The following is a 27,144-nucleotide window of genomic DNA, read 5'->3' on the forward strand; positions in this document are numbered from 1 at the left end:
TCACATTTAATCATTTTTTAGGAGCTTTAATTATGTCTTTATTCTTTCCATGAATGTATGCAGAAAAACTCATTGTATGTCATTCCAGAGGCTGGTTTTCATTTTTTTTTTGTTGACCATTTTTAACATTTTGTCTTTTAAATGGATGTCAATTGTATTTTTTTTATTTATTTTTTGTTACTACTTAACCAGTAAATGCATCCTTTTTATATATAAATTATATGTGACCGTCTCGCTCCTCCTCACCCAACTAATGTACCTCATACAGACACATGACAGAAGCTTTGTGTTAGGTTATACAAGTAGGCCTACAAAGTTTCATAATATATCTGTATTTAGGACTTGGAACACTGCATATAGAAATACTGTATATTTATGTTGCTCTAAAACATTTATTAGAAATGTCTAGTTTAAATGTACAAGGTGTCAACCATCTAATATGCAGCATACATTTAATGAACTTTGCTTTGCTTAGTTTCCAGAAGTTTGGGAAGCTGCAGTATTGTACATGGTCATTTTCAGAAAAGTGCGTGTTCTATCTGTAAACCAGTCAGTGTGTATCCCCAGGCTCACTCAGTTTTGAGTCATGAACAACTTTGTGAAGCTCAATACAAGATTCTTAGTAGTGTATACTTAAGTAGCTTTCTGTTTCTACTGTTCTATGTCATATAGATTAAGTAAATGCTGTAAACTTAATTTGAGCTATCAGTGTGTGCTCATCAGACCTTTTCTAATCGAGGACTTGCGATGACTAACAATGAGAGCATATGTGAGTGACATAAAGGGTGGGGTTGTGAATCTAATATCTTATTATCCAGGTAGCCCCTTATAAGGAGGCTATTGAAAGGAGTTAGAATTTAAAATATTGCCTCTCTCTTGGGATATTTTATTTTGTCATTAAGAAAAGGTAAATGGACAGTTTTTAGTGATGGTTTGTTAGTGCTTTTTAAAGCCTATTTTTATTATTAAATCAAGTTTTCAGTTCATTTAAACGTTTTTCAACTTTTTAGAGACAATCATAGTTTTTTTTCACAGCACTTCAATATAGGATAATGTTTTTAGCCACTCTTCAAAAAACTGCCTTTAAAAATGCGTTCCTTAAAGAATGCTTTAAGTTTTGTGAAGGGACCTATATTTTAGTGGTGGAAGATTTGCAAACCCATTGTATAAAAGGGTTTGTAATCCCTTGTAATCCCGTGGAAAATCTGAAAATATTCCTACACGCCACAAGGAGAAATAAATGAAAAACAGGATTACGTTCCATAGTGCATTAAATGCATTGGAAAGAAAGAAATAAAGAAATAAGATTTAACATGGTCATGCAGCTCTGTACGGCTGAGAACCTGTCCATAATAAAGATGAAATTCAACACACTGAATTGTCAACATAAGCGTTTTTCTGTTTTGCACCAACATGTGAATCTTACTGTTTCCTTTTCTGGAAATCCCCGTCCGCAAGACCTTGTACCAAAATACCCGAGATAAGTGTCGTTCAGTTTCACATTAAAATGATCTCTTGGGTAAAGTTGTTTACATTTAGAGAATTGCCAGAAATGAGGGGACTGTATTGGCAATATGCCTGTCAAGAATTTTGAGGGGTTGTCATGCCACAGTCAGTTCTTCATAGTGCCCATAGAACTAGAATACAGACTAGGTTAACCAAAGGGTTTAATGTATGAACACTATTAAACAAGTTTACTAGCAATAAACAGTAGCCAAGCAATAGATGGCGCAATAGAATTTCCCCCAAACCTACCACTGACTATTAAATGATTTTTTTTAGCATTATCATTTACTCTACTATTGTATTTACAGTGGGGGATTTGGGCCAATAACATACTTTTTATGGGGATGGCGTTTTTATTTTTTATTCCGTTATTATATTTTTACAAACATTTCACTCTTTAGAAAGAATAATACAGGGACTTAATATAATGATACTAAAAAAATGAATTGTATGTTGACTAAGTACAGTTACAGGCTGCCTGGGAAGCACCACTACTTTATGTTTCTACTACTTGACTGTGAAAAGAGAAGAAATTAGACCATGATTCATGATTGAAGTGTACCTTCAGGAAATGTCCTGTAATGTAATTTGCAGTCTCATGTGGGATGATGCTTGATGAGGTATGTACACTTCTTATAAATGACATCATTTCTAAACCCCTAGTTATTTACTGTAGGCCCTACATAAAATGAAACACCAAATAGCATATTCTATGTATCTGCCAATGTACTGTTATTTTTTTATTAGCAACTTTTAAGATTTATTTTTCATTCCTATAGGAAATTATTTATTACTGGAGAATATGTATTATATAACATTTCTAACCACTGGGCACTGTGCATGCATCTCATCTTTATCCCACAGACGTATATTTAAAATATTGAGATAGTAGAGAGGGAGGAATCAATAGTATCTGTAAATGAAGTGGTAGAGGGCATAATACAAAGAGAATGGGTCATGCTTTATATATATATATATATATATATATATATATATATATATATATATATATATATATATATATATAAGCATGACCCGTTATATATAGAACTCTTTAGTTTTATAACATTGTTAACTAGATTACTAACACAAAAGTTATTTGTTTTTGTTAATGGTTTATCAGAAAAATATTTGTAAACAATAAAAATGTAGTCTTCTTTAAAAAGGATTTAAAGCAAATTTAAACCCATCTTGTGATTTTTGTTGTTGTTTCCAAAAAGCTGATAATTTCTTTTATTTATTTATTTATTTATTTATTTATTGTTAGTACCAATGCAAGTCCTACTGTTAACTGTCCCTCACAGCTTTCTGTCACACTGAAACAGAAAACAGAAATGGCCCCAATATTGGGAATACTGAAAAACACTCTAACAGCATACTTTACATTGATACCATGTTACCTTCTGCATCAGGAACTGACATACAGAAATGAATACTAATGAATACAATTCTGCCCACTTAGTTCAAACTAAGATAAACCGTGGGGATGTGTAAATTATTAAAATTTGCTACTTGTTTTAATTCTCAAAGATTCTAGGGATTGTAAATTAAAACAGCAAGACATTGTGAAACCCGTCATTAATGGTACATCATAGCATGGCCCTGTTCTTTATTATTATTTATTTTCTTAGCAGACGCCCTTATCCAGGGTGACTTACAATTTTTTACATACAATTACCCATTTATACAGTTGGGTTTTTACTGGAGCAATTTAGGTAAAGTACCTTGCTCAAGAGTACAGCAGCAGTGTCCCCCATCGGGGATTGAACCCACGACCCTCCGGTCAAGAGTCTAGAGCCCTAACCACTACTCCACACTGCTTCTGAGCCCTTCAGAGGAATAAGGGACCCCTTTCCATGCCAGTACATTACAGAACCTCCAGCCCCATACCAATAACCTATTGGTGTACATTGCGTTGGGTTTTTACTATAACTGGTTGATGATGAATGAGGCGATCCATAGCTTCCATTTGAGAGTATAATTTTTTCATGTGGTAATAAATTCCTTCTATTCACATCACTGAGCCAACTAAAGCATACAACTTGTAATGCATGAATGAATATCTGCATTCACGTGGCTTACCCATCATTTAGCCACTTCTAGCTAAAAGGGTGTGCTGAATACCAACTGAAATGTAGAAAGCCCTTTTAGCCAGAACAGGTTTAACTCAGATTTGCATAAATCGTATTGTTACAGTATGGAGTTATTACATGCAATCCCACCGTTATAATAAACAGCGTCAATAGGAAAATAAGAATTGCACAGCCCAAAAGCAACTCCGCTTCATTCAGAATAATAACTCAAAGAAAGCATCTATCATGTGTAAGAACTGGGAAGCCATTATAATTGTTCATAAATACATTTAGGAATAATTTGACATCGTCAGCAGAGGCTAGTTGGTTAATTAACTAGCTGAAAAAAGTATTTGATCCCCATATGAAAAATAACGTTCCTTTGGACAAAAAAACATATTGGTTTTGGTAGAATCATATTGTCATTGTGGCATCATATTCTGTGCAAAAAGAATTGCCCATCTAAGCTTAAAAAAACAATCCTTTCGTAGGTTTCCAGTGAATGCACATCTCTTCAGCCCACTAGCAACGTGAGTACGTTTGGAAATAACGTATCTGTAATACAATTACCTATAAAACAAAATAGAAAAACAATCTTCTTTTCGATAGTCATATGGTCATTTTTGCCACCCAGCTCAATATTCGAATATTTGTCCAAGCACTAAATACTATAATATTGTGACATCGATTCGATTTGTATTTTCATTGTTGTATAGCAGTTTATTTAGCACTAAACTGATGCAATGAGGTGAAATTATAACAACCCTTCTCGTATGCTCAGTGAGTCGTGCACACACAAGACTAATACCTGATGCTATTCAGGATACTGGAAAAGTACTGAGACTCTGACCTGTAAAATTGCATTCACTGTCTGACATAAGGAAACTGCAGTCTGAAATAAAATCATACTGAGTACTGACAGATAACTGGAGCTAACATATTTTAAAAGCTGATATATGAACATTAGAGAGAATTTGACTTAAGAAAAATAAAAGATTATAATAATTACTGAATCTGCTGAGCAACCCACAGTTATTTGCATGAAAGCAATATAACATAGACCACAAAAGGCAGTCAAGAGATATACGGTTACTTTTTATTATAAATATTTTTACAAAATTATTGCCATTTACAGTATATTATTCTGCTTCAAATGGCGTTCTGTTTTAGTTTATCCTTTGCGGCGGGGATGCATCACACTTTTTTCAGTCATAAAAACGCCTTAAATATTAAATTACTCTGTTTTTGCCGTTTTTTTCAGTATAAAGTTTGATATTAAATTCTGAACAAATCGTGGAATATTAGTTTTGAAAATTGTTTTTGAAAGCTGCGGTTTTTTTTTTGTTTTGTTTTTTTTTTTTTTTTTTTTTACTACATTTTTCATGTTTACTACATCTTAACTTTTATTTCGAATGCCTTTGGTCAACAGTAACCTGTTTGCCCAGTACTCCAAATGGTAGAATACAGCTCTTCAGGCGGGATTATGTACTTTTGCTCTCGTGCTGTGGCTGGATGTGTTTGTTACTGCTGCAAAAGTCACGTGGGAGGTCCCTTTAAGTTTCCATAGAGAGGCCTCTGTGTGTCACATGATGGACATGATACAATGAAACAGCACGAAGAGAAAAGCGAAGTGTGCCATGGGCTACAAAAACATTGAGAAACTACGCAATCTTCTGCAAACATCCCACAGACGCAGAGCCAGCGCTGGAACTGAGAAACAAGGAAGGAGAGGAAAGCCCACATTACACCTGATCAAAAGAAGATACACCTTCAGCATCAGTGGATTGCATCTGTATATATATATATATATATATATATATATATATATATATATATATATATATGAGAGATTGTTTTTTATTAACTGTTTTAAGTATGTGTTTTCCATCTGAATCGGGAAGAGTGCTTGAGCAACAGGGAAACGTAAGTTGAGTTATCTATATATGTATCCAAAGTGGTAAAGACCAGTATTTATAGTGTAGATCAGGAGGTTTGTCTATAGTTGTCATCTTACTTTAATATAATATGTTACAGTTAGCTAAGTTTTTTTTTTTATTATTACTATTTTCTTTAAAAGCAGTTTTTCCTTTCATCCTTCTTTGATATCTGGTAGGATTATAGTATTAAGAATAAGTATTGCGACATGTTTCTGTTGCTAAGAGAATATTTTTGGTCCTTTGCCACATGGCTCCTCTGACACTGGATGTGTTTTTTTTCTTTTTCAATGTCCGCATTCCAGCTAATGTTGCGCAGATAAAATTCAAAGTTGAGGTAAACACTGGGTGGTGGTAGTGCTGCTGTATGTTATGTTTACATACAGAAGAAGTGGGCGTGTCATCACGAACGCAACCCTTTGCTTTGGGGCAGTATGTTAGAGCAAGGTGATATAGCAAGACATCCCTAAAGTTTACAGCTGTTAATACAACAAATGCATTCACATCTGATTACTGAATGACTAAACAGAAATATTGAGCAACATGATTTGAAAACAACACGTAAGCAGTACACCGGTATGCAGTGTCACTTTCAGTAATGCAATTCACATAATCTTAGAAACAAGACAGACTGGACAAGCGCATTTTCCCGATGTTAACATACATATTGACACGATTGCTAATTTATATACGTATACCTACAGTTCATGATGTAGTTTGATGGAGTGTGCTGAACCTGCTTCATTACTAGTATTGCAGTGAAAGTAGCGTACTGTACATATCACTGCATTGTTGCAATTATTTTGTCGTAGTTCTGCGTGTCACTTTATTTGTAGTTCTGGTACTCCTTTGCCGTATTGCATATTATCTTATTGATTTAAATTCACTGCCTATGTAGCATATCGATTGCCACATCACCAGTGGTCAGTAATATACTGACTACGGTATAATAACCACTGGCAATAACAAACGACGTCAGATCCCTTCTGCCTGGAAAGGTCAAACAAAATAAATAAAACAAAATAAAAACACCTGACTGACAGTGCGGTTGCGCGCCTCGCCGTTTAGCTGTAACAAGAACGGTTATCTGTCGTAAGAGAGCTTAAAGAAACAACGAGAACGGAAGATTTGCAGAAGATTGCTAGACAGACCATGCTTGCGATTGAGGTTCGATTCAATATCACAGAAAACGTAAACGCATTCTTAACGAGATTATTTATAGTAACACAAGTATTCAATATCTAAATGACACCTCACGCTTAAGCAGTATGAATTTCTGTATATCGCAGTTCTTCAGTAGAGGCGACGTAAGAAAAGCTGCTGGTAAGATAGTAAGAGAGAAATGCGCGTGTTATAATCAAAGCGCACTTTCAAGAAGACTGCCTTAAAAAGAAAGACTTACCAGTTTTAAAGTTATAGCAACACAAATATAGTTTGCTTGCTAATTACGTAGTACATTTAACAGAAAGACAAAAAAAAACTTACATTACAACTACAGTATTTGCCAATCATTATTTTAAGCAAATATGTGTTTTATTATATTGAATCGACAGTAAAAATGGTAGGTGGTTAAAAGCCTGTAATAAACACCCTCATAAACTGACTGACAGCAGTAACAATTTGGGTTTTAAGTCATACATGAAAAATGACATTAGAATTAGTTATCCACAAATTCCAATGTCATTTTCATTTTATTGTCAATTAACAATTAACAATTTATTGTCAATTAACAATTAACAAAATATGTTCAAAAAAGTCATTTAGATTCAGGTGCAAATGACAAAGTTTTAGCACATGGCAGATTCCAATAGTTTTCCTGAAATACCGTGGCTGGTTGAGGACATGGCATAACATTTCAATTTGAGATCATTGCTCTTGAGATAATGTATCTTGATTTAGGCATACCAATTGAAATGTCAAAACTCTGAGATAAATTATCTTGAGACCTCAACAAAACCAATTTATAGATGTGGAAATCCATAGTATTTTTCTGGTGATGTCAACATAACCACATTTGTCTTCCATATCCTCCCACAGAGAATAGAAACAATTGAAACTGATTAATTTTGAATGTGTTCTCCTCAAATTCCCCTCTTGACTGCTTATGAATCAGACGTTTCTGGAGATAGTAAACATGCTTGTTAAATAATGAGTTTACTTGGAAGAGTATTTTGAAAAAGTCGCAGCAGGCATCATAATCTGTGCTTTTTTTTTATCATACAGCAGTTTGTAGTATTTAGGCCTGTAGGTACAGCTCTTAATTGGATTTAAGCATATTTGTATGGGGAGCTTATTATGTTTTTTTGTAAATCTACAGGTGTCTCTGCTGGACCTTGATAGTTACAGCATATATATATTGTAAGATATTGGCTTCATATTTGGTACATTTCTGTGCACTATAATTAGGGCTTCTGTTTTTTGGGTTTTATTAATTATATTTTTCAGTGCTTATTTTGAGCTATTTTCGATTTTTATGTGAATCCTTTTTTGAGGGGGCTTTCGTTTTTTATATACTGTATGAAATTAGTGTTTTCGGTTACTTTCCAAAATGCTTGAGCTATTTTTTTCTGTCAAAATATGTATAGTAGTAATCCAACAGTACTTGCAAACTTAAGTTGTACCTTCTTTCCATTGCTGTCTTCCACAATGAAATCCCTATGGTGAAGGGCACATTCTTCTGGGGTTTTTGTGTGTAACCATTTTTGTACATTTTGCCACAATTCTTTTTTAAATCTTCTGTATCTTAACTGTAATACAGCTTGAAATCCCACTATCAAGCCTCCATCCTGATTGTAATCTCGTTTTAAATCTCGCAAGCAGAGTCTCCAATAGAAATGTAGGAATGTGCTGTCATTCAGTAGTTGGGGCGGGTTTAAAGTATTGAGAACGAATCAATGATAGATGCAAGTCAGGAAGGCGGGACATTGCCCAGCAGCACTGGGAAATTTATTTATTATTATTTTTGTAGTAGGTTTTATTTTTCAATGGGAAAAGGGTAAAGTCAACGTGAATTGATTAACCATTTCCACAGTTTTTCTGGTGTTTTCCGGTGTTTATTGGCTATCCACCATATATATATGAGAGAATGAGAATGAGAATGAGAGTGAGAGTGAGAGTGAGAGAGAGAGAGAATAATAGATGGGCTTCAGTGAGTTACAGTTAAATAATTTCATCGAGGGTTTCTGTGATGTCATAAATTACAAGACCGAAACACAGAAACCCGAGATGAAATTATCACCACCCCAGGCGTGGTATATATCATGGGAACCGCATGGCCCATCATGGTTTATACCTTACACACACACACACACACACGCACATATATATATATATATATATATATATATATATATATATATATATGCGACCACTTTAAATTTATTTAACTATATTAAGTGACCACCTGTTTAACGCGACCAGCGACCACAATTCTCTTGCCCAGCAACAAGTGTATGTAAGACATACATAATTACAGGAAAGCATGTCAGAGACAAATAGAAAATTCATAAGTTATGGGCCCTCTTTTAAGAGTCCACCTGTGTTAAGAGGCCACTATTAGACTGTCCATTGAGTGGTCTCTTAATACAGGTTTGACTGTATGAATGTATGTGTAATATATATATATATATATATATATATATATATATAATTTTACAATGAAACCCATTCAAGTTCAAGTAGTATGAATCGGTGCTTCTAAAGCACATTTGCTGCAGAGTTGGTAACTCATTTCTGCTGAAAAAATGTAATGTATAAAATCAGTGGCAATCATTTGCAGGAGAGGTTTTTAATTATGAAGGGTACTTTATGGATCCCCACTGGCTCAGCTAGCAAACACACTGCTTTTTGGAGTGCAGGGTGACCCATGAGCTGAGTGTCCGATCTTGGCTAGGAACTCATAGGGACTGACCTTTTTGTTCTTGTAGGGTTAGGGAGGAAAACAGGTTGGGCCCTCACTTCCAGGGTTCAGCCTGGCAACATCCTTTACTTAAAGTGTTACAGAGCACCCTGCAAACATATTGTCCAGTTGATTTGTGACCCATGATGTGTTAAAAAAAAAATTAAACAGTTGTTTTAAATATATAAAAAGAATATACTGCAATATGAAACACTGCAAAGGCAACATAATGCGTTTCTTTTAAACTTTGCAGGATGTTCTGTAAGTTTGGTGGGTGAAACGAGAGGGCTGGCTTCTTGGTCGGAACAGACGGTCATCCAGTGATCCTCAGTCCTCCTGAGTGGAAAGTGAGTTGCAACGGTAAGCAACATTGTTATTATTTATTTATTTATTTATTTATTTATTTATTTATTTATTTATTAATTAGCAGAAGCTCTTATCCAGGGCAACTTACAGAACTGTTGGTGGATAGTGTTTAAAAATACATTTAAAAACAAAAACGATTCTAATTATACTGATACAGTTCTTACATTGGTGACAAATAAAAAATAACTGAGCGTTTGTGTGATTCGTAAATTTATTGGTTGCAGAGCTACACAGAAAAGACTGGGGAGGATGTCATATACTAATACTATAAAGGGCATCGTGGTGATTGAAGTTATGTGCTGGTGATGACCTCATAATTGTAAAGAATAGATAAAAATGCATGATACAAATAGCCAAAAAATGAACCAAACCATCAAAGACAACATTTACCTGCTAGATGCTTTTAAAACAAGCCAAATTTGGCAGCACTGATCAAGGGGGAGTACCCTAAAAGTCAAATGCGAGACGAATCCATTACCTATTAAATGTTACCTCAAGTTCAATGTACAAATAGAAACATGAATTTGTATAATTTGTTTGAGGAGAATCAATATTTAAATTGGCGTTCCGGTACTTTAAGATTTAGGACTACACCATTGGCATTTCAATTGGGTAGAAAAATGAGGGCAAAATAGATTTTTTTAAAAATGAAATACAAAAATGTAACTACCCTTTCATACATTTGTCATTTCTTGCTACAGTAGGTTAATACTGTTGAAATGAGTTTATTCTTTTCAAAAATATCGGCCTTTGCTGTGGCACTTGCTTTGAAATAGGGCCTTTTAATGTGCAATGAAAACAAGCTCTTGGATTAACTTCAGCAGTGGTTTAATGTACCAAAATTTGTTTACTCAAGTTTACAATTTGATTTGCACCATTTTAAAAATATCTTGCATAAACCAAGTGCTCTGATTGATTAGGATTCTATATGTAACCCATACGATTGTCTCAGCAAAAATGAAGTGGTTCATATCTAAAGTCTTTTTCTTCCAGTCCATCACAATCATGCTTTTATTATTATTATATTGACAGATTTAACAAACCAGACATTTGAACAATTACCCCTACAAAGAGGTAGATATGTAAATGAGTCAAAAAAAGAAGGACATAATGAGAGAATGTACTTGCATTTGTAGCTACTGTAGGCTTATATTTTCAGAAATTATCATCCAAATGGGATGAAACTTGGTATGGATATTCATGGGTATACATTAGGGTATCAGAATCTGTTGGCCTAATATTGGGAACTACACACAAACCTATTGTGGATGTAGATCATGATAACCTACATATTGCAGTTCTGTAACCTGATTGGCTGACCTAAAGGATTTATCTTGAGGAACTGCTCACTTGAATTTGATTAAACCTTTCATGGGCTTTTATTATGCAGTGTTTCTATAACCTATTACAGAGTTTCTTAAAAGCAACTCTGACAGGTGTTTGAAAACATCATCTTTTTTTTAAGAGGCAGCATGTAAGTTATAACAGTAACTTTAAGATGTATTGGATCTTGTTGTGCTCTTTTTTTTTTATCTTCCCAGCTAACTTGAAATAACTTTCAGTACTTTTTTGGCATTATGAACTGCTTTGGGCAAATCCGCTCTATCCCCAAAGCTTCGTGGTATGTTTACTTTTTTTGGTTCCGGTCCTGGAATTAGCTTCATCATTCTTCCCAGCGTGGTGCTCCACGATAAAAGTCTGTAACTCGAGAGTTCCCCTGAGCTAACTATTACAGACGCTGCTCAGGTTGCTAGGATACAGGAGATGTAAATGATGTACTGTAGATTAGCAGTTCTCAAATTGTGTCACAAAAGTTCCAAAGGTGGGTTGCGGAAGAGGATATAGCACATATATTGTATATAACACATACAAATATATTTCTTAATCAATGTAAAAGACAGTAGTACATATCTTTTTTCAGGGTTTGGTTGTCATCGTGTGTCCTTTTCCTAACCAGAAGCCTGGTCATTCCAGCATTTGCGGTACGATAACGTTGCTGTAATAGGAAAAAAAATACTTTTTAAAATACCAACCAACTGCAAAACGTCCCTAAAACTATCCCTTATTATTAGTATTAGGCAACAACATTATAAAAACTATTGCTTTGATTAGCACATATGTAGATTAAACATTTTTATTTTATTTTGACTATATTCTCCTTTATAATCAACGTCTAGAAAATTCACCTTTTAATAATTTGCTCATATTTTGTATACCCATGCTTATTATATTCACATGCATATTTGAGCAGCATTGCATGTGATTGTACAACTGCGGTAAGGAAACAGTAGTTTTAGAATGCTGCAGTGTTTTATTTTTGATCTGTTGATCAAAGACTGTGTAAGAGAAATGCTATAATTGAGGTCAGCGGTTTAAAGTTCTTGTTGAATTTCCTGAAGAAGAAAGAAAACATTTTTTTTTAGTGTTGCTCTGTAAAATCATGGCAGTTCTTAGAAAAACCAGCTGTGAGTATGTGTTTCCTCTTGGTCTTATGAAGTACTTCAAGCACATGACAGTGTTTACATCTCACTGCAGAAAGGGGGATGCTGTAGTGACACATGATGCAGGCCTGATAGCTGGTGCAAAGTAAGCATTTCAATTCCTCTGCAGAACGTTTTCTTACATCCCGATCACAATTTAAGAATGTACAATGCAATACTAAGCATTGTACAGTACCACTTTAAATTCATCTGAAATTTTGATAAAGCACTGGGAGGTTAAAACAGCAGATTCATATTTGGAGGCCTGGGGATGATAAAGCTTGCACACATAGCCTTAATGTGAGCCTCTGAATGGTAGGCCAGTAATATGTTTGGTAAAATGATGTGCAAATTAAAATAATTATACAGCCTACAGTGTGCGTAATCCACTTGTATTTGTTGATGGTCTTAATTGTTCTTACACAGTGGTTTTAATTAAATAAATATATTGTATTATACTAAGTACAGTGCTCCCTCAGTATTTCACAATTCAGTAATTATCAATGGTTAATTCACTGTAAGACCACTAATTTGTGGTTTTCAATATTTCACTATTTCAATATTTTTTTAAGTGTAAGTAAGACAGTGAAAAAAACCCAGATGAGAGGTATCTTCTCATTTACAGAGGTGTTGGGGGAGGAGGTATATGGGTACTGTATTAAAAAGTTTATAATACATTCTGTGCAGTAACACTGCAGTTAACCAAGGGCATAATTGATATGGGTCTTTATGATATGATTCTTCCATTTATAAAGAATGGTGTCTCTGCAGCATTCAGACTTACAGGAGACAGCTTCTTCTACTTCATTTTGCCAACTAGCATCTTTCATGCCTGACAACAAAGCTCTCTTTTTTTCTAACTGAACACATAAAATACAGGTTTTACTCTTTTAAAAGCAAGTAAAGGAATAGCTGAAGTAGAAAAATAAAAACTTAAAAATGCAAAAGCCTTTGTTTTGTAGACCTTCATTTGGAAGAAGATGACAGGATACAGGGGAGGTACCCATTCAGACAAATACACAGAATAGCTTATTCAGTTGTGATGAAACTTGGCAGTGACAATATATCACTGTTTAGAATATAAGAATCTGGGGATATATGTATGTAGGCTTCTGTGCAGAAGTGCATATATGTATATATATATAACACACTTGCATTATTACATGTGCTCACTGTAGATACAGTTTCTGGTGATCCACTGAAGGCTGTAATTTTGTGTTTACAGTCATGGTAGGGATTATGTATGCTACAGATGTAGTGGAGGCAGTGTGGTCCAGTGGTTAAAGTCCAGGGCTTGTAACCAGAAGGTCACCGGTTCAAATTCCACCTCTGCCACTGACTGACTCACTGTGTGACCCTGAACAAGTCACTTAACCTCCTTGTGCTCCATCCTGTGGATGAGATGTTAAATCAATGTCCTATTGTAAGTGACTCTGCATATAATGCACAGTTCACAGCCTAACTCGTAAAGCGCTTTGTGATGGTGGTCCAATATGAAAGGCACTAGATACAAATAAATATATTATTATTATTATTATTATTATTATTATTATTATGCAGATGTACAGTATATCTTTGGAAAGAATTAGATTGGATGAATCTTAACTTATAAAGGCATTGTAGTTCTAACCATTCAGTGTATTTTAAGTATTTACACACCTAACTCCCTTGGATACCTCTTACATTATGTAATAAGTGATACTGTTCTCTATATTTTACTGTACTTGTTCGAAGACATCATTTACCAAATTTCTCACCATTAATTTCAGTTAAATGTGTTCAGATTTCCCCCAGTTACAATCTTCTCATGACATTACAGATATTGTACATGACTCATATAATATATTATCACTTTTCCAACCACTTTTTCTGTGGTTTGTTCCACTGTATAATCGGCTTTGTGCATTCTCATGAAACTGAAATGTATGTTTTTTTAGACTTCGAGACCCCACAGACGATACTTTTGAAGAGAACAAATTGAAACCATTGAATCTATTCATCATGTATTACCATCAACTCTGGAAATGTTTGGGTTGGTTTATGTTGTGTTTGCTGACACAAAGGTAAGGGTACAATTGCCACCCTGTTGTTATTACTGTAAATAAATTAATAAGTGGCAAAATAAAGGGTAAACGTTTGACTCCTGGCACTAAATATATACTTCTGATGGTAAACATGTAAGGTACTTTCGGCCCCATTTCAAAACCACACAGAATTCAAGTTAATATGCCACAGAGATCACATGTACAGCTACACTGCATGTCTGTTGTGTCTGCTGTTCTTTGTAGTAACTAAACAGGAAGCAACGCCTGCGTCACCACTTGGGAAACCAGCATGAAGAATAACATAGTGTTGCAATATATTGCCTCAGGTCACACATGTTTATATGAAATATAATTCATTCATTATCTGGTCTACAGAAACATAATGAGGTACTCAGAGTACTGGGTTATTGTAAATGAGGATTTTGCTTATATTGTAAGTTATGTTGCTACAAAAGAAAGATGCAATTATATATATATATATATATATATATATATATATATATATATATATATATATATATATATATATATATATATATATATATATATATATATGCCGGTGATTATAACATTGACTGCAATATTGAGGTCATGTGATTTGTAGTTTCTGCTGAGAGTAGGCTGCACTCTGAATTATTGTCTTCTGTTCTGTTATGCAGTAGGTGGTGTACACTCCCATGTTTGTTTTATCCTCTGGGCATATCACAGAAACAGATCATAAGCCTTTTCACATATACCAATATCCGTTTTACTTCATGTTTACAAACCATCCCACCACCAAAAAAAACAAAAAACAAAAAAAAAACCTATAGAAATTATGAATCAGGACAGGAGGGGGCACAGGCTAAGAGGTGGGAACTTTTGTAAAGTGGGAACAGATCTAGTTCCCAGCGTTGTAAGAACGTACCGCTGCAAGGTAACCGTACAGGGAAGTCTGATATACAGGATGTCCACAAGATTAGAGAGAAAAAGAGATTCATAAAAGACATACATAGATCGTGCAAAAGTGATGTCTGGCATTTCTTTTATTTTATGCTACCATGGGTTGTTCCTGAACAAAGACGTTCAGTTTTTATTGCTTTGACCCAGGTAAAGAATTTTTGTTTTACAGACACATTATATCACATTCTCAAATACTGAAGTTTTGGCACCCTGTGCTACCTGAGCTGCCCACCCACACTCTATGCTTTAGAACAAGCATTCAGAAGTTGCCAGAAACTCCACAAAGTGGCGCACAGAGGATTATAGGAAAGAGCTATGGAGAGCTTTAGTAAATAGTCAATGGGTTAGTATTTTAATACATAGCAGTATCTTCACTTTTTACAATAGCCAACTGTGAAAATTGCACATTTTCAATTTTTTTATACAACACCATGGATTTTAATTACCAAAATAGCTCAGGCTTGCTCTTTGTATAATCGAAGGACACTTAAGTCTTGACAAATAACATATATAATGTGTAAATTCCTTTTATACGTTAAAAAGTCTTAGTTTAAATTACTTTCTACCCTCTCTGGCTTTTTCTAAAATGGCCCCACGCTCTGTAGCTGTAGAATGCATGTGAAGCACAGAACATAGGTGCCACAACTTCAGCGTTTGAGAAGTGGAATAGTATGGTCCTTAAAAAAAAAAAATGACTTCACCCGAGTCAAAGCAAATATAAAACAAATGTTTTCTAATTGTTTGTAACGTCTCTTTTAAAATGTGTTATTGTACAGAGATTGTTTTTGCTGAAAAATCAGATATGCCAGATTTCCCTTTTGGTCAGCAGATCTGATTGCCAATGGTTCTAAATGTTATCCCTGATTGGATATGAACCAGACACACAAGTGCCTCTTTTTAACAGTCACAAAGTATTTACCTAGGGTCTAGACACTGACGCACTCATCTTTAGTAAAGAACAGTCTGTACCAAGGGTGCATCGTCCTGATATTTCAAAATAAAAACCTGCCGGTCATTGCAAAATAAACTTCCCAATACATAATAATAATCACAAAAATAAGAAAAAACACCTAAGAGTACAGGATAAAGATTGAATTAGTCGAAACTTACTGGATAAGACCTTGTCCAATACATTCAATACTTCAATTTTCTCATATCTGTTATATCAGGAATGCATTTATCAGAGACTGAAACGGGTTTTTGGAGGATATGCTGTGTGTACCGAATCTTGTACCAGTATGTAATGTTAATTTAATTTATCTTCAGTGCATGTTGTTCACCAGTAGATGTCACCGGTGCTTCAGTTTTGCACAGCATTTTGTTTTTTTATTGTTTTGCCTTTATTCCCCCCAGTGTGGTTAATTACAGTTTGACTTCAGCTCTTCGGTATAGTTTACACAGTATCACATCACAAAATTTGCTGCTTATTTTACTCAAAAAAGATGTTTGTTTTCATTATTTTTTCATCAGTTATTACAATGAGTAAATACATTCAGTAAAATGTTATTATTTTAAAGAAAGTACAGCATCATTATTTTGTACCTTTTGGTATTGACCAAGAAATAACAAGGGCGGTTTCTTTTAATAAAGGCTGCTACAAAAAGGACATGATGCAAGTTGTTGTAAATAGACACAGCATGTTTGCTGCAACATGATCATATTCACAGAGACAACACTGATGCATGAAATGAAACTGTTTTTGATAATATACTGTATTTTATGTGTAGCTATTGACTGATTTTCTCTGTATTAAAACTGTGTAACTGCTAGAATTATTTCTTGTTGAACATTATTTATTTTTAACAGTATATTAATGTGTTAATGTGCAGTAATCTACAATCTAGATCAATAGAAAAAACAAGCACAAGTCTATACGATTTAGGTGGTATATAGGTGCTGTTCTGAAAAAATGATTGAGAAATGATGACTGATCGCGAAACTAAATGATCCATGACAAAGAAATTCCTGATGACTGACGCTGAGACGTGAGAAATGACGATGTCCTAATATGGACACCGTACACGTGATCTGATCACTTTTCTTTTTTCAAAAATTAATTCTTCAAGATCAAGTATGCAAACACAGATACTTTGCAGCTTGGCAATGAAACAAAATGTAACTAGTTATGGTCTATCAATTTTATAACAAAAGCTTGACTTTTAGGTAGGGTAATTGTCCTGCCATGTGCTTCATACCACATGTTAATTTTAGGAACCAACATACATCTAAAATATGTAATTTGTGTACCTGCTTCTATTTTACAATTTTCCCTGCATGTGCCTACTAATCCCACAATCCACCAACTCAAGCTTCCTCCTATTAGTGGCAGGAATATGGTAGCGCAGACTTTTTATTGATTATATTTGTAGTAGCTCTAGGTGAATGAAGGCAGGCTGTCATTCACCTAGAATCTCTGTCTCACAGACTTCCCTAATTTAAAACACTTCAACCAACTGTATTTTATTCGCAGTGTGCTATGAGAGTGTAATAAAGTTCTAAAGTTTAAATCATCACTTAATATTTCTGCATAAGGAAACATTCAGTACGTTCAAATAAAAGCACCATGTATGCCAGAACGGTGCTTTTCCATGGTAAGATAACTTGTTTAGGTTTATGAAAGCTGCAGATTGCCTACAGGCTCTGGCAAGAGGAGGATTTGCAAATTGTGAGGTTGATTGAAGGTGTGATGTTTGATGGAGAATGGTGTTGGTCAGTTGAGAGTGATATTGTATGCAATTTTAATACAAATGATTTTCCCTTAGAACAATGTCATTGTCAAGTTTGCTTCAGAAAGAGACATGAACCAATAAAGTAAAGTAAGTTAACTTCCATTCGTGAATATACAGTAAGGAAAACATTATTTCTGTAAATAATCATTACTGAGATTCACCTCAGAAAGTTTCCTTTCTTCAGATTTTTAAAAAATAATTATTTTCTACATTTAATTAACCAGACTGTAGGTAAGTAATTATGTTGTTTTAGGCATGTGGTAAAGTTTTAATGGAGTGGTTCTATAGCTGGTGAAAGAACACAGTGCGTCAGGCTCCATGTTTGTGACAATAATAAATAAAGCATATTCTGGAAGTTTCATTTTGGGAATTGGTTAGCTTTTAAAGGTGTTATTGGCTTCAATAAAATAAGCAAGCAATTGAAAACGTGCAGCTCCTCAATAAAAAAAAAATCTACTTCCAAGTACGTTTTTACGCTAGCAGTAATTTTAATTGTTTCACTTTTGTGTAATGATCATTTTTATGTTTTTGACCATGCTGAAACTAATTCTGCTATCTATAAATGCCTCCAATGTTCCTTGTTATCATTTCAAGATGCAATGATGTAAAATAAGTATTGTTGCGTGTCATTTGTAGTGTATTACTAATTGGGGTGTAAGGGTGTAGTAGTAGAGGAAGTACCTTTGCTTCAGCAGTCAGCCACATCCTCTGGATGGACTACAGATACTGGTCACCCCAACTCTCACCTATGGATCCAAGTAGTTGCAAGTGCAGTCAGATGTTCATTAGAAAAAAAAGTTGTCATTGACAAAAGAGTGATGTCAAGGCACTACCAGGGCACAATGGTGACATCATTGCTGTGGAACTCAGCATGGGGTTCAGTGTCAACTAAATGATTTGTGCTCAGTAATGATTTAGTGTCCCAAATGCTATCTGACCAACCCCATATCGGTTAGGTAGCCGCACCTGAATCGACAGGATGTGCCAGCGCTGGAGAGCCGAGCCAAGGATGATGGGGTTTCAGTTATCCGGATGCTTTACAGATCGGACGGGACTTAAAAGACACTGGATGAATGATCAGGCTAGGTGTAGGGCAAAGGCACGAACCGAATTGTATCTCATACTTCAAAGTGCATACAGTATAAGGTGGTAAAAGGATAAACCCTCAGCCTTAAACCGTTGCTACTACAGTAAAAGGAAAACGGCTACGCCTACCAAGTCTAAATGGCAAACTCACTGCAGTAAATGTTGCCTTTGTCAACAGGAAAAAGAAGACCTCACGTCACCACCAAGTTCCTACAAAAAAGAACAAGATGTCTGTAGAAACATTGCAACAAACATTCCTCTGTTTCATGCTATTAATGCTCTACCAATCATGCTGGACCCAACCAAACTAGATGAAGGTGATGGCACAGAGAATACTTTGAGAAGAAACACTGCAAAGTATCATCAAAGCTGTAGACTTCTGTCCAACAACACAAAGCTACAAAAGGCTCAAAAAAGAAAGTATACTGTTGCAACAAACACAGAGGAGAATTGTAGCAAGGTAGAAAGAAATTCTCAACAAACAAATGCATCAGAATGCTTTTAGAGAACATCTGCTTTAAGAGAAGCCGTGACTATGAAATTAAATGACAGATTAAACCAGTGTGCTAGGACTCTTAACAGTGGAAGGCTCCTTACAAAACTCAGTGGTAGAGATGTTTGGCACAGGAGCTAAAGTACCATCCTGCCTGCTTAGCAACATTATACAACAGAGCGAGCCCATCTGAATGCCAAAAATGATGAGAAGAGTGTATTCAAAGCTTAACTGGTAAGGAAGTGTATCCAATTGCTTTTTCCGAACTTGTCACCTAGATCACTCAGACGAAGGCTACAAGTGAAGGTGCTGGTCCACTCATATTCCGGCTTTCAGAGTTAGCTGCGCTGTACAAACAGTGACTTGAACAACTGGGTGTCGAATCACCAGATGTGAATTCAACTAGGTTAAAGAACCAGTTACTATCTTACATGCCCCAGCTTGAAGTTCATAAGAAAGGAAGGGAAGTACTCATTGCCTTCAGAAAAGGCTCAGCTCTGTCACAAGCCTGTGAATGCAGGGATGCTCTTCGCCTAGCCAAAGCTGCTGAAATCATACGCAGACAGATGCTTGATCACAAGTCAAAATTTGACAATACATTCCATCAAGGATGTGTTGAAGAGTCTATTCCACAAGCACTTCTTCAGTTCGTGTGCATGATCGAATATGGTGCAGATATCAAATCACAGCTTAAACATGGTGTGACTAAATCAGACCTAGCCATTGCACAGCTGTTGCAGTACAATTGTTACACAAAGTATAAAGAAGGAGCAAAAAGTCACAGGCACTCCAAATATCATGAGAGTCCATGCTCTATATATGTGGGCATCACAGTATTTGCAAAGACCTGGAAAAGACAACTAATAGATTAGCTCCATGTGAATGGGACCAGCATTTCATATGACAGAATTTTTTTCACTAGGAGAAGCAGTGGTAACCCAGTATGTGGAAGACATCTTTAGCAGGCCCCAACCTGTTCAGCAGAGACCTAAAGCTGGAGTATGATTGGCTGGAAAAGGTAATGTTTACATGGATGATTCTCTGTATAACATGGTCAGCCCACCATGCATCACAGAAGAGGAGTCAACAGTTTGAAGTCAGCATCACATCACTATTGCCCCTTTTTCGAGAACAGGCACATTCTGTTGCCGCCATAAAGCATGTCATGAACAAAATCAGGGACACAGTGGCATTCTTGAATCCAGGACAGACTCCTGTCATAACTGCTGACCAGCCACTCTTTGCGCTAGCCAAGAAGATCCAATGGCCCTGGCCAGAGTGCTATATCTGTTTTTCCATCTCTGAAAGCAAGTGGAATCCCATTCTTCCATGCCTTCAGTGGTTGTGATGTTGTGTCTGCCTTCAGTGGCAAAGGGAAGAAATCTGCATGGCAAACCTGGAACGTGTGTGTTGAGGCATCTAGCATCTTCACAAAACTTTGATGATGATGACCTACAGATCTTGTAGAAATTTGTGGTCATAATGTATGACAGGTCCAGTACAGCTACAAATGTTAACGATGCAAAGCTGGACCTCTTTGCCCGGAAGCAGAGGTCATATGATTTGATTCCACCAACTTAGTCTGCCCTCATGCAACACGCAAAGCGCTCTGTCTATCAGGCAGGATACATATGGGGACAGGCAACAGTATGTCAGCCAGACACCCAAAGTCCTGCTGACTGGGGATGGACCAAGCACCTATTGTCACAAGTTGCCAGGAACTGACGAAATGTGGCTGTAGTAATAGGTGCAAGTGCTATTGTACTATGTATCTGTATGTGCCAGGACTAGCTGGGTTATCAAATGAACCTCATCTGCTTTACAGATCCACAGCAGTGTTGGATAGAAAACAATAATAGGAAGTGGTAGATTTAATATGCCTGGTTAATGTATCTGTAACTATAAGTCTTTTGTCTGATGGGACTCATTGACATAAACACATATTGATAAGACGTCAAAGGTACATTGCAGGTTTTAATTTATAGCAGAATTAGTTTCAGCAACATATAAATAGGCACTAAGATCACTCAAATCGGACAATATCAATTTCTGTGTCAAAAATTGACATTAGCGGAGAAAATCAGCGGTCACCTTGAAAAATGGCAGCCATCTTGGATTTTCAGGTGGCTAGCGTTTTTTCTTGCTGAGTGGCCTGATGAGATCATACGTGGACATTTTCATGCTTGTATCATAATTTGAACAAAAATCTCTGTTATCCGCTCTACTAATAGAGCGTCTTCTCACGGAGCATTTTGTTGTTGTTATTATTATTATTATTATTATTATTATTATTATTATAGAAAATGTATATTATTGAAGTCCCCACCCCATTGAAATGGTGCCCCTGAGGTATATTTTCATCATGGGCCAAATGCCTTTCAAATAGGATAGCAAATGATGAATGTGTAAATAAATTACAGATCCATTAAAATATTTGTTCCTGGTACATAATGTACAGCAACTACAAATTAAATAATGTATTAAACTGCTGGGAAACTGTTATGCTGTTGCACTGAATTTCATTATCCATGTGATAAAGTCACTGCAAAGAGTTTACAAAATAAGCCCATAAAAAATGAAGGTGTGCTTTGAAGCCCAGTGAAGGAGCTGCGCTGTGCATAACTGAAAGACCTGATCTCTCCTCATACAATAGCTACTACTGTGTCAGAACACCTACTCCACGAGTGGGCACGTGCTATTGAATTGAAAGATCAGGTTAAACCAAGGTAATATATTAGTCCTCCTACTGTGAAATTAGTTGTAGAACAGAAGGCTTTATTTCTGCCTGACCCGCCTACAGCTTTTGTTTTACACAAAGACTGGTGGGGGAGTGCTGAAGAGCCATGGGTCTAATACCCTCTCTGTGTTCAGCAGCTATACTGTGATCCCTCCCTAAAGCATGTTGCTTCTGCCGTGGCCTACATTCACATCAAGATGTGCCCATGATTGCTTTCATCTAAGGGTTGTGAAATGTCAGGGAGAAAGTCCGTAGGATGAATGGGGTAATTGTGTAGGGACCAATTATAGGTCCGATGTAAATGTCATTTTTCACAAACCTGGCTACTGTACAAGTTGATCTAGCAATTAGGTCATCTTTCAGATCAAATGTTATTTGAATTACCCTTTCTTAATTAGGCTTCACATTCTTAATGTAATTTGCTTTATGTCCTGTCCTAGCTATAGTTTTCTGTTTACAGCCATGATGTGGGATATTTATGATCCTGACATAGGCCTTCTGGTCTGTTTAAAAAGAAAAAAAACAAAACAACAACAACGACAACAAAACTTTCACAATTCACTTACTGCATTTATAATATATACTATTAATGGATGACGGACATCTTTAAGCTCTTATTATAGTGGTTGTTTTTTTTACATTTGAACTTTGTAAAAATGTGGGAAATGTTAAATATATATTTTAATGGACACATTAACATTTTTTAAAAAGTGGTAGACAACATATAAAGCTTTCATTTTATGGTAAACCGTCATTAACGGTATGACTTATGAGTTGTTACAAAAGCAAACTATTAAAGCCAGTATTTTCGTTTGCACTACTCATAAGTTCCATAGTGTTTTTGCTAAGTTTTTGCAGTATACTTTACAAAGACAAAACACTTTGAATTATGACTACAAGACCACTATATGTTGAAATAAAGTGTATTTGCATGGAGGGATTCAATTACCACAGTTTTTACTTGAATGGTTGATTTGCAGATTGTTAACTGGGTCATCAGAAGTATTTAGTGTGTCATAAAAGAGATTAAATGATTGTTGGAATTCAAATTGGTTAATCCGTAACAGCTCCGAATGGTTTAATGGCTTTTGGAAAACATGTTGATCTGCTTGATTATTAGCGTACTATCATGCTGATCTAATAGTGCTTGCGTTTTTGAATGAATCATTCTTCTTTTTTTATATCTACATATCATTACTGGGCTTGGGTTGCATCTTGTTTAGAAAATGTTTTTTACAAAAGCCCTTGTCTTTGCAGCCTTATGAGAAAATGCAGAGTAATTAAAAATAAAAGAAAATAAAGGGAAATGTGTATAAAATCACAAGAAATGTTCTCAAAACAATACAAAGGCTGAGCAAAAAACATAAGTGGGTTTTTTTATACTTGCAGTTTGAGCACTGTCAGATGTTTATGTAATCTGGCGGAGAGAACATGGATGCAGTCTTGATATTCTATTCTTCTTTTGTAGGTACCTTTTGAATATCTGTGAAAAAAGGGGTTTGATGCACTGCACTGCATATGCCCTAGCCCCTGGACCACTTGGATGGTATCCTTAGCCTTTAGCTGTGATGACTCACTACGTGGGTGCTGGAGTGACTTGTAACTTGCTCACTCAGAGGAAGGAAGAGAAGGGGGCTTAATAGCACCATGGTTTCCAGAGCAACCACCTGTGGAATAGAGAGATGAAAGTTGTCAAATGCAAAACAGCAGGCATTTTAAAAATCGTATTTCTGAAGATGCATTATCCACAGCTGTCTTTACTTTTCAAATACTACATTATTACCAAGTGAGTGCTTCGGGGATATGCAGAGAATGCCTATCATGACCACTAAAACATCAGTATAGATTTATATGGTGCAGAACAGAACTTTGTTTATGGACTTTGCGATGCCTGCACTAATAGTCGTATCTACAATGTATCGATAATAACAATCAACCATTTTGTTACAGATGTTCTAACAAGTCTGACACAAACCATTTTGGCTGTTACTTAATCAACCCTTGTAAAAAAATAACAGAAAAATGCTTAACATAAAAAAGAAAGGTCCTACTACAGTAGCAGACGCAGTTTACACTGCCTCTGGGCTTCTGATCGAAACACCAATTCCAGATTTTTTTAAATTCATTGATGGAAATGTCTGGTCTACTTTTAATGTTTTCAAGTAAATTGACTTCATCTCTGCCGTTCTCATATCCACTTTGACATCTGACACATTATTCCCCTTGTCCAGCGTTTCTTTAACCTGTTCTGTATACCAGTCTGCCAGACGGCGAGATCTCTATGAGCACTGTATGCAACTGTCTGATTGGTGGAAGTATTATTAGCGATCCAATCAAAACCACCAATAAAGCCAAAACAAATTATCCGCCCGTCATATGGTGTAGCCTAGGTTAAAGGGTACATAAGGACCTTTTTATTTTATTGTGTTACATGTTCCCATGTTTTGCTACAACTGTTCACGTAAGGTGTGTGTATTGTTTAAATTATTATTATTTTTTTTACCATTTGACCATTTTTTAAAAAACTTTTTAAATTGCATTCCGTGCCTCAAGATGGCTTCACATGTACCTGCATGGATCTCTCAGAACTACATTTACCATCATCCTACTCACATATGTAACTGAGATGGATTTACCAGTGAACAGGAGGATGATGGGAAATGTAGTTCTGAGAGGTCCATGCTGTAACAAAATGGTTGATCGTTATTGTCGATACGTTGTAGATACGATTACCGAAGACACTCACCATGCTGGTATCTCAAAGTCTATGAACAAAAAAAAACATTAAAATAACCTAGTTCTGCACCGTATAAAACTGAGCTGATTTTACCAGTGCTTGCTAGTCTTTTAACCATTTTGAAATTATTTCGAAGCAAATTAAAGCATTTTCATTTCGGCTTTATATTAAAGTTTTCACACGTGGCAGTACTGTCCTACAATTAATGATACTGTGATCATTCCACTGTGTTATGTTGTGAACCATAGCTAAGTTTTAAGACTGAGAGATAGCAAATGCTTATCGTAAAAGTTTACCCAAGCACGTACCCATGTTCTGTGGTTCATGGAAACATGGTAATAGACAATCAAGTTAACAGAGATGCAGCTACGGTTCTCAGATATGAATAGTTCCAGGCCGTTCCAATAAAAGCACATGTTAACCACTGAGATGCAATTATAGATTAATGATTTTATCCTTTTTTACAGACGGGTCAGAATCTATAGCAGCATTACACAACATGTTTTTTGCATTATGTGATGAAGCTACTTTGTACAAACACATTTTTGGGAATTGTTCCTTATAAAGTACACAGAGCCTGAATAAATATTTGTCTTTCTTTACAACGATTGTATAGTATCCTTATGTTCATGTTGATCAAATTCTTTATCTTTAAAACAATGTATTACACATTTTTATATATTCACACAACAGAAGAAGTGCTCATTGCTCAGTTTAAGCATTTGCGTTTGTTCCATGTCAATTAATTATTTGTTTTTGAATTTGGTTTGAGAAATAAAAAGTGAAATTCTGATTAAAAAAATTATAGGGTGTTTCTATGAAACTGTATTTTCAGTTCCTTTTGTTTGTTTCGTATATGGGGGTGGGGTATTTGAGAATGGAAAACTAGGAAGATAGTTGGTGGAAAATTCATGTAAGTACAAGTGAAGGAGCATTGAGAATTTGCATGTTAAAAAAAATCACACACTCTCCAGCTCTCACACACTCTACTTTGAAATAATCACTGTTTTATATATATATATATATATATATATATATATATATATATATATAACAGTTAATTTTGTATTAATTCACTGGAAAAATACACCTTTTTATATGGATTTGCATAATTATTAGATTGTACCGATATGAACTTTAATTTTCATTTTTACATTTACAACACATTGTAGTGATGGAAAAAAAATAGTCAGACAATTAAAGAATAAATCTTGCTTGTAGGAAGAATCCAAACTACCAGACATTCCTACCAGTTGAAACATCTGTAGAAAAATAAATAGTTGTACAAAAAGTTGTTGTAAACATGTATCTTCATTTTAGGGGTTACCAGAGAGGAACTCTATTTCCTGTGACTCTTAAAGTAATAGAAAAGATTTCCCAGGAAAAAAACGAATTCATTTGTTTTGACATTTCATTTTTGTATTGTATGTATTGCTTTAAGACTTCAAAATAGAATATAACTTTTGTAATTTTATTTATACTACTTTTCCAGTAGATCATCACTGTGAGAATATTACGTTTTTAAAAAAAAAATAATACATAGGGATAGCATGGTACTATTATAAGACAAAACAAGAAAAAACTGTTTGGAAATGTTGTGTGTTTTCTTTTTTAAAATATATGAAACGCATTTGAAAAATATATTAAACATATTTTTAAACATCCTCTATAACTGTTAATAGCATTACTACAACAGGGGCGAGGTATTTAATTTGACATATTTGATCTCCAAAGAATATACTATTGGTACTGCAATGCATTTCTAATGTTATTTTAGTGTAGGACTATATAGATGCAAAACCAGAACTGCCTCAGAATACACTGTTTGTGAGGGTCGACACTTTAAGAATCTTGAGTTAATTTCAAGGGAGGAAACTGTCTTTAACAATTAGTGATGGAAAAGGAGGTGTTTTTATTTATGGTTTTGAGGTTTTAAAAGCCGTTTAAATGGTATACAATTATTAGCTAACAAAAAGTATATCAATTAAGCAGAACATAATCCTCCCCAAATAATTATTTTCAGGTTCATACAATACTTAAACATATTGGATATTTAAGTACAGTAAACGTTATTTGCTATAGAAAAGGCATTACATAAATTATGTTTATAAAATATGAT

The 27,144-nt window shown here is 35.2% G+C and overlaps 1 long non-coding RNA gene across 2 annotated transcripts; it reads left to right on the forward strand.

Annotated features, from left to right (window-relative positions):
• Positions 1 to 5,181: 5,181 nt before the first annotated feature.
• Positions 5,182 to 25,921, forward strand: LOC131697414 (uncharacterized). Of its 2 annotated transcripts, none has more exons than XR_009307251.1 (3): positions 5,182 to 5,501; positions 9,664 to 9,770; positions 23,757 to 25,921. It is a non-coding gene; the product is annotated as an uncharacterized LOC131697414 (long non-coding RNA). The 2 variants fall into 2 exon arrangements; XR_009307252.1 differs by lacking the exon at positions 23,757 to 25,921 and adding an exon at positions 14,194 to 14,757.
• The last annotated feature ends 1,223 nt before the right edge of the window (positions 25,922 to 27,144 follow it).

Source organism: Acipenser ruthenus, chromosome 14, assembly GCF_902713425.1.
Source record: "Acipenser ruthenus chromosome 14, fAciRut3.2 maternal haplotype, whole genome shotgun sequence".
Lineage (NCBI taxonomy): Eukaryota > Metazoa > Chordata > Actinopteri > Acipenseriformes > Acipenseridae > Acipenser > Acipenser ruthenus.